This window comes from Lichenostomus cassidix, chromosome Z, assembly GCF_008360975.1.
Source record: "Lichenostomus cassidix isolate B80296 chromosome Z, HeHo_3.0, whole genome shotgun sequence".
Lineage (NCBI taxonomy): Eukaryota > Metazoa > Chordata > Aves > Passeriformes > Meliphagidae > Lichenostomus > Lichenostomus cassidix.
Genome location: NC_139511.1, coordinates 7,184,883 through 7,201,171, shown reverse-complemented (window position 1 = coordinate 7,201,171; position 16,289 = coordinate 7,184,883). Strand labels below are relative to the sequence as shown.

The window sequence follows — 16,289 nt, the reverse complement described above, 5'->3', positions numbered from 1 at the left end:
CTCAGTATTAGTCATGAAAGACTTGGATATAGAATAAAGTTTGGGTAAAATTGTTGGCTCTCAGCAGGTGCTGTATGACAAAAACAATTGCGGTATAACACCTGCTATACACCAGGATCTAAACCAATTAAAAAAAAGAAAGCTGATTCTGGCATCAAAACCCTATTTGTTAGCAGTTTTGGACTAAAAGCTTCAGTGCCAGTAACCCTGATGTTACAATTGTCATCTGTCATTGCTGAGAAGATAGTGTCAGCAGGCAGTGCTGAGATACATGAGATTCCAAGGTTAGCAAAATCCAATATATGACCATATATCCTTTGATACAGTTGCTTTTTAACATAAAGCTAAATTGGGTTTGTTTATATAAGACAGTATACTAAAAAATTTGTTTACAGACTTTAGCAATATCAGGATTAAAGGCAACTGAATATTTCCCGATTTCCTCATATATCAATTTCTTTAATCATTCTTGGTACCAGCCTTCCTTTTTCCCTTCATTTCAACAGAATTACACTATTAGGATTTTGTTCCATGATACTCAGATTGTTCAACTACAAGTGTTTGATTTTAAAGGACTCTAATTTTAGCCCAGTCTAGTAGAGTAGTGACTCTGTTTCCACAAAAGCAAGGAAAAAACCCTACAGAATTCATGCAAATGACTTCTGGCATTTGCTCTAGCGTTTTTCTACATTTTGTGTTTTGTTCTTACTTCAGTGAAAACTACAGATCTAAATTAGAAATACAAGCTGGAAAAGGGCACTTGCTACTGTGATTTTTCTTTGGTTCCAAATATAGCTTATTTGTTTATATGTATTGTTATATATGTTAATGACTTTTTAAAAATTCTATGTACTGAATATGTCTTGTGGGAGAAATGTCAACACAGAATAATGATACTCAATTCACACATGTAAGTGTCTAAATATGGTTGAGAATGAGCTGTAGAAAGTTTTAAGAGCAGGTTGTAGCTTGGAATCAGTGAAACAGTTTTAATTAAGTCAATCTTTTTGCCTGTTTTAGGTTGGGGTTTTTTTCTCACTTGAATGTCAGTGACTTTTCGTCCAGGGCACCGGGAAGCACAAAGTATGCCTGCATACCAATTCATGCACATATATGGTTGTTATATTTTTGTCCTAGAATATCTTTGTTAATTTAACATACATACACTGTAAATCTATAGCCTTCCATTCAGTTGGATTCATTCCACTGTGGTGTTAATGCATTCCAGTGCAATCCAGTAGCCAGAATATTATGAGGCTTCTTTTTAGTTAATATAAGACTAATGGGGTGTTTGAATTGGCACAGAATTAGGTCTCTGACAAAAGGTTTAGATGCCAGTCCAAGTGATGGCTTGCTAATTAAATGTCTAAATGTCATTAAGACCTTGAGAACTAGACTTGATTCATAGAGCTTTTCCCAAAAAAATGTTTCAAGTACTGGAAGCTGAAAAGAATTTACTGAATGGAGAAAGAGAGCTTGTCTTCCTCTAAAACCAGTGGATTTGTATATTGCTTTTTTTCCATGAAAGACTACTTGTCTGTACATGACTGTCTTTATACTGTTCCAAATCACTCTCTCTCGATTTTACTTGTGAGCAAGATGTCCTGGTCTCTTTTTTTTTTTTTACAAGTGAAATAGTGCCTTGAATGATGTAAAGCTACTGAAGAGTCCGTGTGACAGTCTGGTATGCATGCACCAAGGAAGACCTGAAACTAGTTGTAATGACAAAGCCTGGTTGTAATTCACTGTTTTCTGATTTAAAAGTCTCAGGTGGTTTAGAATGCTTTAACTTGTTCATAAAATACTGGGAAGATGTGCCTACCTTCAAGGTTCCAGTGTTGCCGTGGCTAAGTTTTATTTTTGCTATATGCCAATATATTAACTCTTGTCTTAAAAGTCAGCTGCTCTGCAGACAGGTAGCTTTGGAATGTACTTATCTGTTACTTCCTTAGCCAGTGTCTATTATTTGAAAATTTTCCAACTAGTGACATGTAAGTGATGGAGTTCTTTACAATACCAAGTAGTTGTCTGTAAGTTCTTTACAATGCCAAGTAATATGCAGTTTGCGTGGGCAGTTTGCCACCTAGTTCACTGTTTGAAGAAGAATTCTGTTTTATTCAGTCTGTGTTCTTTTAAGTTTCCTGTACCATTTCTGAGCATGGATGGATAGTGCTTTTCATCATTCTTGCCTCTGTTCTGCATTTTCTAAGTTCTAAATATAATTATATTGCTTCTGTTCTCTAGAAGCCCCATAGGCTTCAGAATTGCTTTATGTTGTGAAAACCTCAAATCCTTAAAAAGACATGATTTTTGTGCTAAAGCAATTCCACTGCTCCTAGCCCTCAGTGCAGAACACTACCAGGCACTTGGACTGGGCAATAACGCTGTCATGAGCCTCACTACCAGCACTTCCCAGCATTTACTCTTGGGAAAGGAAGAACAAAAAACAGTAAATATGAGGACACCAGGAAAAGTATCAGCCAGGTGTAGATGAGAAAGCCCCTGCTCTTGTAGCTCACTCAGTGAAGTCGTGCTGTAACTCCAGCCTTTCCTGGAAGTGCTTGGACATGCTGGAGTGGCCATGTGCTGTCACAGGTGCTGTTCCACCCTTCTATGTGGTGGATGCACATCTGGGCACACAGGGACAGTTCTGGTCAAGTCATTCATCCAGATGACTTTAGTCACGTGTGTGTGTGTGTGTGTGTGTGTGTGAGATGTCACGCAAAATTCCCAAGTGTCAGGTCACAAGATGGGGCAAAAAAAAACTAAAACAGAAAAATAAAGAAGTGAGACTGGAGAACAGCTCATTCATAGTCTTGAATAAGAAAATTTCAATTACTGCCTATTGTGGTTCTGGAAAAGGACTTTGGTTTTCTGTTCATGTGACAGAAGGGATTTTGTCAATGGCATGGGAGCTCTCCTATTGTTTCTTCCTTGTTAGAACAAGTATTACCTACTGTGAAGATTTCTGCCTTTCTATTGCCACCTGGGGTAATTAGCTTGTAAAATTAACTCCTTCAGTGTTCTGGTAGATACTTAAAATTCTTCAGCTCTCAGTTTACCTTAATTTTCAGGCATTAAGTTTCCCTGCAAGACTACTCTATCTGGAATTTTTGTTTGTGTAGAAAGAATGCATTATGTTTGTTTGCCAGAGTTTACTGGGGATTGCTCAGTTTGCTTGGGTTTGCCAGGCTGTCTTGGTTTGAAAACAAACCAGTGGGAGATCACAAGTCAAGATTGAAATTAAAAATAAGTGAAATAATACAAGGAAAAGCACTGACAAAGTCAGATACAACCTAACACCCTGTTAGGGTGGTAGTAGCAGTCCAACTGAAGTAGTCCAGTTGAAGCGGTGATCCTGTGAAGGTCTAGTCTCCAGCTGAAGATCCAGTGGTAGCTCTGGTCCTCTGGGAACCCAGTAGACAGGGCTAGCTCAGGCAGTTCCAAGGCCAGGTTATATCCACGTGGGAACACCTGGTTCCTCCCTCCTGGGCAGAGCATCCCACAATGGGATGAGACAAGTCCATGAGTCACACGGTGGGTCCCTGATGGCCCATTGCCTGTCATGCAGGGTGGGTCATTAGCAGCTGGTAACAGCTAACGGATGGCCCATTGCCTGTCATCCGGAGTCGGTCATTAGCAGGTGATAGCAGCTAATGGCCCACAGCTGGTGGTAATAGAATACTTAGCTACATCTATATTGCAACCTAGGACACAGGCAAATGTTAAACTTGAATAGTTTGAGTTTTAACATTAAAACATTACAAATTATTTATAGCAAAGGATTCAGGACTTGGTTAGAAATATATACATTTATAACAGAGTAATGGATGGATCAATGGAATGCAAATCCATGCTGAGAAGGAACATTTGTGTCAAATATCACTAAGGGTTGGTTTTCTAGCTGACTTGTATTGGAGATTTTTGAAAATACAATTTTTTATCTAAGATTGAAATATCTGGGTTATATGTTACGAGAAAATGTATTCTTCTAGTGACAGAAAGCTTTTCTAAGTATTGTTGCGTTTAATTAAAATGTTCCATTCCCATGGTTGTAGGGATTGGAATCTAAGATGCAAAGTACACCTGCAATTAGTAAGATGTTTCTCCTCGTAGTTTTTTTAATTGTTACATCTTAACCTGAGTGTTTCTACAGAGTTGCAGCATTACATAATTTAATCATGAAATTGTAATTTTTATCCCCTACTGGCTATTCAGTAAGCTGGACCTTCATTATTAGGAGAACATATCATAAGATACTTTAGATTTCTGAGAGTTTTATAAAAACAATTCCCTCTCCAATGAAAGGAAAATAGTTGTTTCCATCTCACTAGTGTTACTGAAAATAAGATTTAAAGATGTCATTCATTCAAAACCCCTAAAGAAAAACCTAACTCCTAGCACCCACTTCCTGTCTTTTGAATTGAGGCTGTGTATTTTTAACTTTCAATAAACTGGATAAACTGTGTGCCAGAAGAGGAGGGGAAAAATTAGTATGCCACCATTGCCTAGAGGCTTGTGTAACAGCAATTCTCTAAGGGAGGAGTGAGACCCAAATCATCCAACAACACATTTTTATGGTGAATAAATAAGCTGAAGAGAGTAAGAATGCTTCCAAAATAAAAGCTAGCCCAAAAATATGACATGAATCATTATTCACAATGATTAATATGGCAGTGAGTAAGAAAACTGCATGTTGGCCAGGTGTCTTGGAGGGTTGTGCTACCTGAGAGCACAAGTCCTTTCTTGTCCTGGTTTTCGGCTGAGATAGAGTTAATTCTGCAGGCGTGCTGCCTTCCACAGCAGCTCATCTCTGCTTGCACAGAAATTAATTAATGGTGAAGTTCTGTATGGGTCTCAAGAAATGAGCTGGAGGATTTTCTTTCTTAACCTGACCAAGCAATCAGCGCAATCTTGGTGATGTGAGACTTGATTATAATTGTTGCAAGACCTTGTAAATGTATGCACACTGCAAGGAATTAAGTTCTTGCAGCATTAACTGAATTGTAAACTTCCTTGTATTTCAGTCCTGGAGTGGATGCCAGCACTGTTTCGTGTGACCCTTACATTAGAGGCTGCAGAACAGTAAAAGATTATATTTTTTGAAATAACTTGTCTCAACCTGTGGGCTCAGTTCCTACTGAACTTTTGTGATTTGATTAACTGCAGCAATGTTGGGAAATTCATTTCCAGTTTGTCTGATTTGTGCTGATGGATCTCTTTAAACTTGTGACACTTAAAACTATTTTTAGTATACAGTGATAAAAAACAGCCTTTCTAAACCAGCTAAGTTGTACTCCTTAAACCATACAGCATAAATCTTCCTTGGCAAGCCTTTTTTTTTTGTGGTTTTTCTTCAAACTCCCTAGTAATTACTTTTATGTACTGAAATCTGGAATATTTTTATATTTTTGAGGATGATATAAGTGTCCTCAGATTCCTTGCCAACACTTTATCTTGTAAATGATCATTTTTCTAGATTGATTTGATACAGTTGTACTGTTGTAGCTAAGAGCCTCTAAGGTTTGAGCCTAATTTTAAGTGTTCAAAAGATTATAATTATGCTGAGAGAACTCCCAGTCATGACTTAGCAAGATCTTTGTATTTCTAGACCTTGTTACAGCCGTTCTGAATGCAGTGGGTTTTAAGAATCTTGTCTCTAGCTAGAACATTTTTAATCTTGGCAGACTTGGAGAATGGTCCTGATTAACATACGTTTTTTGGAAAAGGTCTTTGCTTACAGGATTCTGTAAAAATTATCTTTCCCTCCTTTTCAATACTATTGGCAAAAAAACATGTTGATGACCTTTAGCTAAATAGATGACCTTCAGCTAACTGATTTATTACTACTAAAATGTCAGAATGCTTACAAGAAATCAGTTCTTGCGTTAGGAACATCTGGTTCAAACCAAAATAAGAGAGGACTGAAAAGAAGATTGTGAAGAAAAAGGTAAATATTCCACTGATGGAGCTTCTATTTGTCAGAGTGGTATAGAATTCTGGGGTGCTCCTGGGCACTATAAACCTTATATAACTATGGAGCATCCATCTTATTTAGCAGGGATCTCTGTCAACCACAGTGTAACAAGAAACTGAATCTGACCATGCACTTGGACGTGCAATCATCCATGTGTGATGTGAGTACTGTGCCTTCTTATAGTTGATGCTGAGTTTGAAGAAACAGCAAAGTAGGGCTTCATTTTGCAATTCAGTGCAGATCTGCCATCAGACAGATCCAGAGCCTAACACTCCCCAAGAAACATGGGAAAACATACCATTTTTTGTCTTTCTTTAAACATATTTTTTTGTCTATTGCCCAAATGGGGAAAAGAGAAGTAGTATGTAATAATGAGCAAAGTCCTCTTGGAATAACTGTTCCTCTGGAAAAAAATCACCACAGAATCCCTGAGGTATGCTAAACAAGGGCTTTTAAATGGAAGATGTTCAGCCTTCAGTACCATGAACAGACTACAGAAACAGAATTACAGATGGGCTAAAAGGTGTAATTATAGGTTTTCAAAAGTGCTGGATAAGCCTTTATTTTGCTGGAGGTTTGGAGTGGGTGGATTGGCACATACCAACACAGCCCCATCAGTGGGGTAAACTGCACTTGAAAGTCAACTCTGATCACTGTGAATTCATTTTCTGCTTGTTACAGACAAATGACAAGTTTCCTAGCTCACATCTCTAAAATCAGCTTCCAGATTTCTTTAAAGGTTGAGCCCTTTAGCATATTGAATAAGCAGCATCCATGAAGTACAAAGTGAAAATTACAATATGCAGGTATAGTAAACTACCTAACAAGCCTGAAGGAGCTACAGCAGAGGAAGTGAAGTGAAATAATGCCAGGATGGTGTGACGTTCTTAATTAGACGATGAGGAAATCATAGGTAATGTGACACAAAGTTTTGTCAGGTGGTGCTTATTATATAGCTGAGATAGAGTGTGAAATTTATTGGATTAATGGTTTTCTAAACCAACTTTCTTCATTATTGCTTTACTGCTTTTAGAAAATGCGACTAATATGGCAGATTGGGCCATGGCTCCATACTAGAGCTAACAGATGTGAGGAAGGAAGCAGTATTTCTCCTTGAATTTATTATCTTTTTTTTTTTTTATTTTAAGCAAGAAAGCTTCATACAGATGGAAAAACTTAGTGAGAGGGAAGAAAGTATGAGCGGGAGATGCCCCAGAGAGCAGATTACTTCTGGACAAAAGTATGGAATTGGCAAACAGTAGAGAGCATTAAATAGTAAAGGATTTAAAGAGCAAGTGATGTATTTCTTTACCTCTGACTTAGTTATGAAATAACTAAAGAGTGTGCATTTTTCTGCTTTTCTCATTTAGCTTATGTTACATGTCTGTGGGGTAGTTAATTGACCCTTGTGAAAGACAGACCTTGTCATTGCTTGTGGAAAAGTCTTCTCAAGTTCAGGGACTGGTAGCACAACTTTCCGGGGGAAAAAAAAGGTGGAATTTAGTACATTGCTATAGTAGAAAATCTGTTCTCAGTACAGAAAATTCCTGTCTGTTTTTGTAGGACTACTGCGTGTGTTCTGGATGATGCATTGGGAAAAATGACAGGGTTTTCTTCATTCTTTCTTCATCTGTGTGAGAAAAGCAGCCCTTTAGGTTCTTAATTCTCAGGAGACCTTTTTCTGATGACTGTTCTAGTGCTCATAGTTGGAAGTTCCCATGGTTGGGGAAATTATATGCAATATTTCTGGGAGAATTTTGATGGAGAAACTAGGGCTGCAGCTCTTAATGGCCAAAACAGTTATACTAATGCCAGTTATGGGAGCAAGTTGTGAGTATTCTTAAGTGTGTATATACAAACTTTCACTGGTCCTCGTCACACATGGTAAGGACAGGCCTCAGAGAAAACATGGTCTTTGTATGATAGTGAGAGACATGAAGTACCTTCCCAGTACTAAAGAAAATAAGAAACAAAGAGCATGTTCAACTTCATTGATTTTTTTCCCATGTAAAGTTGAAAGGCACAAGACAATCTTTGGTTACAGCAGCTGTTGAAATATGTCATTGAGTCCAATGTTGAGATTAAACTTTTGTCTATGTAAAACAGATGTGAAATGTCCTCAGTTTATTTTGTTAATGAAATCTGTACCACCTTTCTAAAAAGTGCAGTCTGATGCAGGTCAATGCCAGAGTTTGCATTAGAAAGTTCTGAAGGCAAGATCTCAGCAGCACTATTGTTTCACATTTACAGGTAATGCCAGCCATAGTGCCTGGCACCAGAGAGGGAATTTAGCTCATTATGCAGCCACTCCCTGCCCAGGGTCTCTGAGCGAGGTAGTTCTGTGCATATTCAATGATGTATAATGAAAAATCAATCACTTTAAATATATTAAATAGTGAAAAGCCTTTAGGGAGAAGAGTATTGCTGCAGAGGATGAGGTTGCAAAGGTTGAGAGAACTGTCCCTTTTATGAGCCACCTATCTAAAACCAGAAAACCTCTTGCGTCTTTTGTTGTAATAGTTGTGATTTTATGAAACAAATAGATATTTTGGGAAATATACCTTATGTTTTAAAAAATTTAGATCTTAACTTATTCAGAGATCCTAATTAGGACTACCTAGTAGTGGGGTGTAACAGTTAATTACTAGTTTATTTGGTCTCAAAATGGATTTTTATAAGTGCAATGAGAAATATTTAGTGCATAGATTTTAATGCAATTTTTGTTGCAAATATTGCCATTTCCATTTCTGGCCCCAAATTCCCATCTGTCTATTTGAGAATGCTGTGCTGTGCTGAGTAGACTTCAGGGATCTTGTCAAAAATAATAGAAGTATTTTGAAACTGAACAAGTATTTTTCGATATTAAAATTTTCTGTCCTTTGGATTTTAGAGCTTACATGGATTCAAGCAGAGATTTGTGTCTTCTAATAGATTTTGAAGGTGATTTTATGTAATGTCTTGCAAGTATTTCTAAGCCTATCTTGGTAATGGTTTCTTCCAAAGAATGAAAAAGCCATCTTGTTCCATCTGCCACATAGAAAATAACTAGCCAAAAATAAACTCAGTCTAAAGAAGACTTTTTTCTGTACATTTCCTTTCTTTTTTTCCTGGGAGCCTGACCTTTTTTTTTTTTTTCCCTCAAACAGTGTTTTGTTGGTATCAGTTTTATTATGAAAATCCAGTACTGCACATAGAAGGCAGTTTTGAGGGAAGATATTCACCTGTTTGCCTGTATAGCAATGGTTTAACATCACTGGAAGAGGCAATATGGGAAGGGTCAAAGCATGCTGTTTATTAAATTGCATTTCACTTAATACTGGATTTTGCTGCAGAGACAAGTGCATGTGACACAGACACAGACCATAAACTACCATGTGTATCAAGTAATAACAGAATGAGCATGACTATGGGTGAGGACGGGAAAGCTCTTTCCCTCCCACTCAGCTGTCATCTTGGCAGAAAGCATTAAAGAATTTGTGGTTCTGCTTGTTCTGCAAATAAATGTGGGACTTCAGGCTACAGAGCAGTGAATTTGCTCAAGTTGTAACTCCCAGACTCAGAAAGGATTAACCAGGACTAGCAAAAATCTTTTCACATAGTGAGAACTACAGTTAGTTTTTCAGAGTTGCACAAAATTCAGTATAATGTGTGTAAATTAATACATTATGTAGCCTTCCATCTTTAATACACTTGGTTTGAGTTCTAGAAAATTAACTACTTCTCATAGCTTAGTTTTTCACTTTTAAGTATGGAATTTAGCTTTAAAGTACATAGGATTTCAGTTTCTTTGGTTCTCTGGTGTTGTCTTTGCACACTTAAAGTAGTCATTCCAGGCTACCTTGCACTTGCCACTTCTGAACATGATTTAAAACTATTACTGGAGTAACCTGACTGGTATCAAGCTACAACTCCTATTGCAACAACTTGCCAACTGGTAACACAGGTGTTGAGTTGTGTCTCTGTTTATTTGAATATACACTTATGCTAATGTAAATAATTTTAGGATGGAGAGAGCTTCAGAATATCAACTGGGAGCATTTTGCTTTGCTTTTCTGAGGGGTGGAGCAGTGGTGTATATCACTAAAGTTACCAAGTATGATGGCTTTAGGTCTAATGCCTAGCCAGGTTCTAAACTTTGCACCTGTTAAGAGTGCTGTGATAATTTGTTGCGGCTGAGGGAGGATGAACTTGGTTGCTCTGAAATGGAATCGAGTGGATCATAAACCACCATAAATCATAGTATGTCAATGACTACTGTAATTAACAGAAGTTCTATAGCAAAAAATCATATAGCCTGGAACACCCTTGACTAGGTGGCCCACTTAACTTTGGTTTAAAATGTTTTACCATCACAGCTGAAGTGACAGTATCTCTGCAGTGTGCCATACTGGTGAAGTCAGAGAGGAGCTTGTGCAAACCTATCCTGAAGGTAGCAGATCATATGTCACATATCCCCTTAATTGTGAAGATGTTTGATAGAAGGTTATCTGGTAAAGAGCATCTCCGAGTCTGGATTGTTTCCTTCTATGACTGGAAAAAGGAGGTATGAGGAAACAGCTGAAATTAAATTAATAGCATTTGAGCAATTGCACCACACATTACTTACCTGCATGCACAGGCCTGCAGTGCATTTAATTTCATCTCATCCCAACCACGAGGTTGAGACCACATGTCTGCTTATTTCATGCAAATCAAAAGAATTATTATAGGCAGAATGAAGAATTATAAGAAGGCATATCAGGATATATGTTTTCAATGAGTTATCTGTCCTTGTGTCCATATGTATAAGCATGGAACTCCATAATTTATGTAACATACCACAGCGAAGGGCATTCTTTTGCTCTAGGTGAGGAACCATTGCACCTTTTCAGATGTCTTCTATCATGCCCTATTTTATTGAGTTGGGTTGTGCTGCCCATAAATTTATTCTTGAATCATTCTAGGGGATTAAAAAGATAACACTATTGTGCTGTTTCTGTGAAACATCCCTAAAGTACTCGTTATAAATAACTATTATCTATAACTATTATCTATAATATGTCTATATTATCTATAGTTATAGAGAACTTGTTTTTAATGTGAAAATATGGACTGCAAGCTCAAACAGCTGGAAAATGGCTTAATTTCTGCTGTCTCTTGGATTTCAGTAGTGTGCTTCTGTGAGGTTTTAAGTCGTCCTCATGAATACGTTGTTACATCCTTACCCTTGTATAGAGATCATTTTTGAAAGGGGATTTGAAGATAATTTCATCAATTGATTTATTTCATAAATTTCTCTTTTAGATTTCTTCCAACTGGTGCTTATTGCTCTGATTTGATATAGCTTAAATGTACACGTATTCGATCTGTTATTAAGCTATCAAGTAGCAATAACAACTTCATATCTGAAAAATGCATGAAACCAATGTTTTACTGCATCGCAGAGAAATCTGACATGCCCTTAAAGGACACCCATCCTGCTGCCTTTTTTTGAGACAATGTCTCAGTGTATTTCTTGAGATAGTAGGTGAATTGTTGCAGTTTTTATTACAGCACTCGCAGAACCTCGTTTCATTTTCACGTTAAAGGTGTAAAACGTTCTGCGGTGCGCAGGCGAGTGAGCGGCGGGCGGGCGCGGAGCGGCAGCGGCGCGGCAGCGGCGCGGGTTCGCGCAGCGCGGGCTCGGTGTCCGTGCGCTCGGACAGCGCCGGGAACGCGCCCGGGGTCGCGCGCGGAGCTCCGCCCGGGGCGGGGCAGGGGCGGTCACGCGCGCCATTGGCTGAGGCGCACGTGACCCGCGGGGCCGCGCCGTGCGCGCGGCGCTGGCGCAGCCGGTGGCGCGGGCGGGGCCGGGCCGGGCGCTGGCGCGGGGATGGAGGCGCGGCGGCCGCGGCCATGGGGTGAGTGCGGCGGCTCTCCGCACGGGCGAGGCGCGGCGGCCGAGGCTCCCCGTGCCTGGGACGGGCAGGGGCAGGGGGGAGGAGGCTGCGTCGCGGCTTAAAAAAAAAAAAAGGCAAAAAAAAAAAAAAAGGCAAAAACCAAAACCTGGGGTGCGAGAAAGGGCTGTCGCACGGCGGGGAGGGGAGCCCCGCAGCCGCGGGGACGGGCGGGCGGGCACGACGGGGAGCCGCCACGGGCGGGACCGTGCGCAGCCCGCCGCGCCGGCCGGAGGCACAAAGCCCTGCGGAGCTCCTGCGCGGGCTCCGGGGCCGGGAGGAGCGGCAGGAGGAGGGGGAACGGTGGCGAGCAGGGGTCTCGGTGCGGGCAGAGCCGTCGAGGTGCCCCTGGCCGGGCGGCGAGGCGCCGCCCGCGGGTGGCACCGGCCCGGCTTTGTTAGGGACGGGCGGCGGCGGCGGCGCCTCGGCTGCCGCAGCGCGGGGGACGCGCGGGTGGGCGGCCGGCGGGACCGCTCGGGGGGCAGCTCTGCGTCCTCGGCGCGCCCTGGGATCCGCTGACTTCTCACGGATTTATTTAACATCACAAAGAAGTGCTTGGGTCCGCGACTTAACCTGAATGCTGTGGGAAATCTTAATAAATTATGTATGAAGCAGTGGGTCTTTTCTTCCCCTTTGTCAGATACACAGCTTTTATGCTAGTAATTAGGTCATTGCTAGCAGAGCGCTCCTTGCTTTTGCAAAAATGTGTGGCGATTTTTGGAGGACACATATGCTGCCACATTATTTCATCCTATTCGGGTTTTGTGTCGAAGTACAAAATTCTTACTGTTGACTCACGTGGGGGAGTCAGCCTTGTCTGTGGGCTGTAAGGGGTATTTTTCGTTTGATAGGATTTCCTTCAGAGGACCAGTAGGGCCCGGTTTTGACTTGATTTGGAGAGTCATACCCTGAAAAATGCCTTTTGAAGGCGTAGCAAGAAACACTCAGCTTCTTAGTTTGCATAGGAGTATTTTCAGTAAATTTCAGTGCATAAGTGAATAGCACAATATAGCTCTGTTTCCGCTCTTAAGTACTTCTTCCACCCTTTGCTGTTTGTTCTGTTGAAAATGCTTCTTGTGTTTTTTCCACTGTCTTTTTACTGTTCGGTTAATTCTTTTCTGTTATCTAATGCAGGTTATAGATTTATGAGTATTTTGTCAAGGTTACAGTTCTTTGAAAATAGACATAAGCGTATACACTGAAAGCCATTTCCTGGAACCAGACTCTTCTGTATTTTTAAGGAGACTTGAAATAACTGGTAAAATGTTCTTCTCTTTCTCAGTTCTGTTAAATACAGTGATGTCAAAAAAAGGTTGGGTGAAGAAAAGTCTCAGTTTAAATGCCTGCTTTATACATCCCCTCAAAACATTTTATATATATATATATATCATTATTTTTAGAATCATATTTCTCCTGTCTTATCAGTAAGAGAGGCGTTGGATAATACTAAATTTCGAAACATCATTTGAGAGCTTAACATTTGGAATAACAGGATTCAAAATGTGATCCTAGATATGTCTGCTTTGGCATTTTGAGTCTGCCTTACAGTTGCTTGAATGGTAAAAGAAACAGAAGTTGCAGAGGTGTTTTGACCCCTATTTTTCTAAAAGGAAAGAGGGTGACAAAAGGACAGTAGTGATTGTGATTATTATTATGGTGATGCTTCTTACATCTTTTTAACTCTTAAAAAGAAAGTCTTAGTATCATTGTGTGGAACAAGTGTAGTAGTTCTGCAAGTCACATTCTTAAAATGGTAACTTGAATAAAAGATCACCTTTAAATATAATACTTTAAATTACTTATGAGTACAAACTTTCCTAAACATCATCCCTCAAATACAAAATGGTTATGATAAATGGTGGATTATGATAAATGTTCTCATACATCTTGCCGTTGTTATATCAGATGAATAACAGATGAACAGCACAAGTTGGAAGTGCATGCGGCTAAAATTGGTTCCCTTGATCTCTAAATTCTTATGTTGGATTTAAATATGCATCTTAATTTAGTTGGTAAAATATTTATGTTGATGATATATGGCAAATTCTGTTATCATCACTGTAGTGAAATTCTATGTAAAATAGGCTATACTACCAATGACGTGCTGTGACGGTAAGTTGTTGTCAGCAAAGACCTAGTTTCCACTAATGGTTTTCCAAAATTCATGCAGCATTAGTGTGATCAAATGCTGCTACATTTCTTGTAAGACAAATGGTTTTCTGATCCCTAGAAGTGCTAAAGGGAGTCCTAAAGGCCCTGATAGGTCATCCAAGATAGAGAAATAATTATTATAAATTATTTTTATAATATATAATAGAATTTTTATACTATGTATATTTATTTCATGTTGATTTTTTTTTTTAGTTTGGTTTTTTCAGGTAAATTGAGAAAAGAAATACCTGCCTTGGACTTTTTAATAGTTTAAATTTTCTAGAATTGAATCCTTAAAAGATTACGACAAATATGAGAGTAAACAGGAGCATGTCATGTGCAGTGAGGGCATACACAATTAGTCATGAATAACAAAGATGATCATCTTGCAGGATGAGTGTTCAGGCTTGTGAATCATTCCTGATCCAATATAAGTTATGATTCAAATGATGTCTGGAGTGGTTTGTGTTCAATATAGTATTTAAATGCAAATCGTGTTTCGAATTTTCGCGGCCATATTCTGAATACAGCATGACTAACCAGCTAAGGAACTTCCCAACCCAGAATTAAAGGAAGAAGTGGGAATTTTCTTGATAGTGTAATAAAAGCTGAACTTGACAGTTCATAGCCTGAAATGTATGACTTCTTGATTTTACTCTTTTTGTATTCATAAGAATGGTTTTTTGATTGTTAGCATTCCTTAGTAAAATTCCAAACATTAAATTATTGCTGTTTCTCACACAAACACACGCTTGACCTTTATCATATTTGACATGTAATGAGGCACACAAGAGTTCAGACCATGATGTTCTCATGCCTTCTCCTCACGGTCTTCTAAGGAATGCTGAGAACATGGATCACTTATCACTTTTGGTTAAGACGAACAGATGGTGCTTCTGTTCATGGTTGGTGAGTACAGGCCAAGTATTGAATTTAAAGAAGTATCCCAAAATATAATTATGGACTGAAACCTCTCGCCAAGTTATTAATTAATTTCTGAAAGAACAAAACACATCTTTACCCAATCCCCACTCAAAAGGATTTAGAAAGGTCAGGTATGGAAACATTTGAGTGTTTTAGTCTGCTGTCCACAAAGATAGCCTTTATGCAGGAGTGGATAGAAAAACTAAGAAGAAAATCTGTGACTGAGGTTTAGGGGAAATTGTGTGGCCTTTTTTTAAAGGGAGTAACACTTTCACAAATTTTATTAGGACCGCCGATAGCAATAATGGCTCTTCATGTGGCCTTTGCCTTTTTTGTTTACATGGTTGAAAACCCTAGGAATTCACAGTACATGTAATCTAGAGATTACAATTTGGTGTGATTTGTTATCAATTTTTTTCAACGTCATCCTTTTCAAGTTTATTAAAAGGAGTAGTGTTATATAACTTGCAGTTAATTTTCTAGTATCAAAGCGCTTATTGCTAAAAGAAAATTAATTAAGGGCAGTTTTCCATGGTGTTTGTTTTTCATACTCCTTCCTCCATCTCTGATGACCTAAGTGTGCTAAAGCAGAAAGAATGAGAACATGAACAGATCTACTGTTCCACTCCCAGGCAATTTTTATTCTGGGCTGAGTAGTTTCTTGGTTGTCTCTAACCACACTCAAAGCCACAGCATTTCCAGTCAGCTCATTATATTTGTGTGCCCATATAGCCCAGGCAAAGAAAAACCAACAAAATGGCTTCCCTTTCAGCTGCTCCTGGCTAGACATTTTGGGGATTGTTCTGAAATTTGGGTGGGGATTGGAAGATCAAATACACTGGCAACAAAAGCCATTTTAGTAATGTACAGACTTACTTATCACTGGCTGGAAATAACATGGTTGTGCAGTGTGATGCTTGTGAAGGCAGAAACTTTTTTTTTGCTGTTTGGAGAGAATCAGGATAATGGGATTTTAGGATTTGAGTCCAGTGTAGTATTTTTCAGTGAGTAGGGAAGGAGAGAATTAGACAGTGCCAGCGAAGGATAAACATTTTTAGATTGGCAAATCTTGAAAGCTTGCCCAAACTGAAATGGATAAGACAATCCTTGACACAGTGATACTCATTTTTGATAAATTCTTGAACAGCACTTGGAGTGCTGGTGTTTTGCTAGAGTTGAAAACCTGAAGGCTAGCTTCAAACAAAGTAATGGAAAATTCGGTACAGGATTCAGTCAACAGAGAAACTGAACTCATGCAAACTGGGGTGGTTTGATGTGTTCAAAATAAGAACCCCCCACACTTCTTTCTTGTGAGGAAGTTG

General features: G+C 39.2%; 1 protein-coding gene across 5 annotated transcripts in view; it reads left to right on the top strand.

Moving 5' to 3' along the window:
* The window catches only part of APC (APC regulator of Wnt signaling pathway), an 88,656-nt gene that overhangs the window by 10,252 nt on the left and 62,115 nt on the right, over window positions 1-16,289 (top strand). For 4 of the 5 annotated variants that reach the window (XM_085043497.1, XM_085043496.1, XM_085043495.1 and 1 more), the window contains exon 1: window positions 11,769-11,856. The exons of the other annotated variant lie outside the window; for it this stretch is intronic. The gene's annotated coding sequence lies outside the window, so the exon portion shown is untranslated. Of the gene's footprint in view, window positions 1-11,768; window positions 11,857-16,289 lie in introns of those variants that run through there. 5 annotated transcript variants of the gene reach the window in all.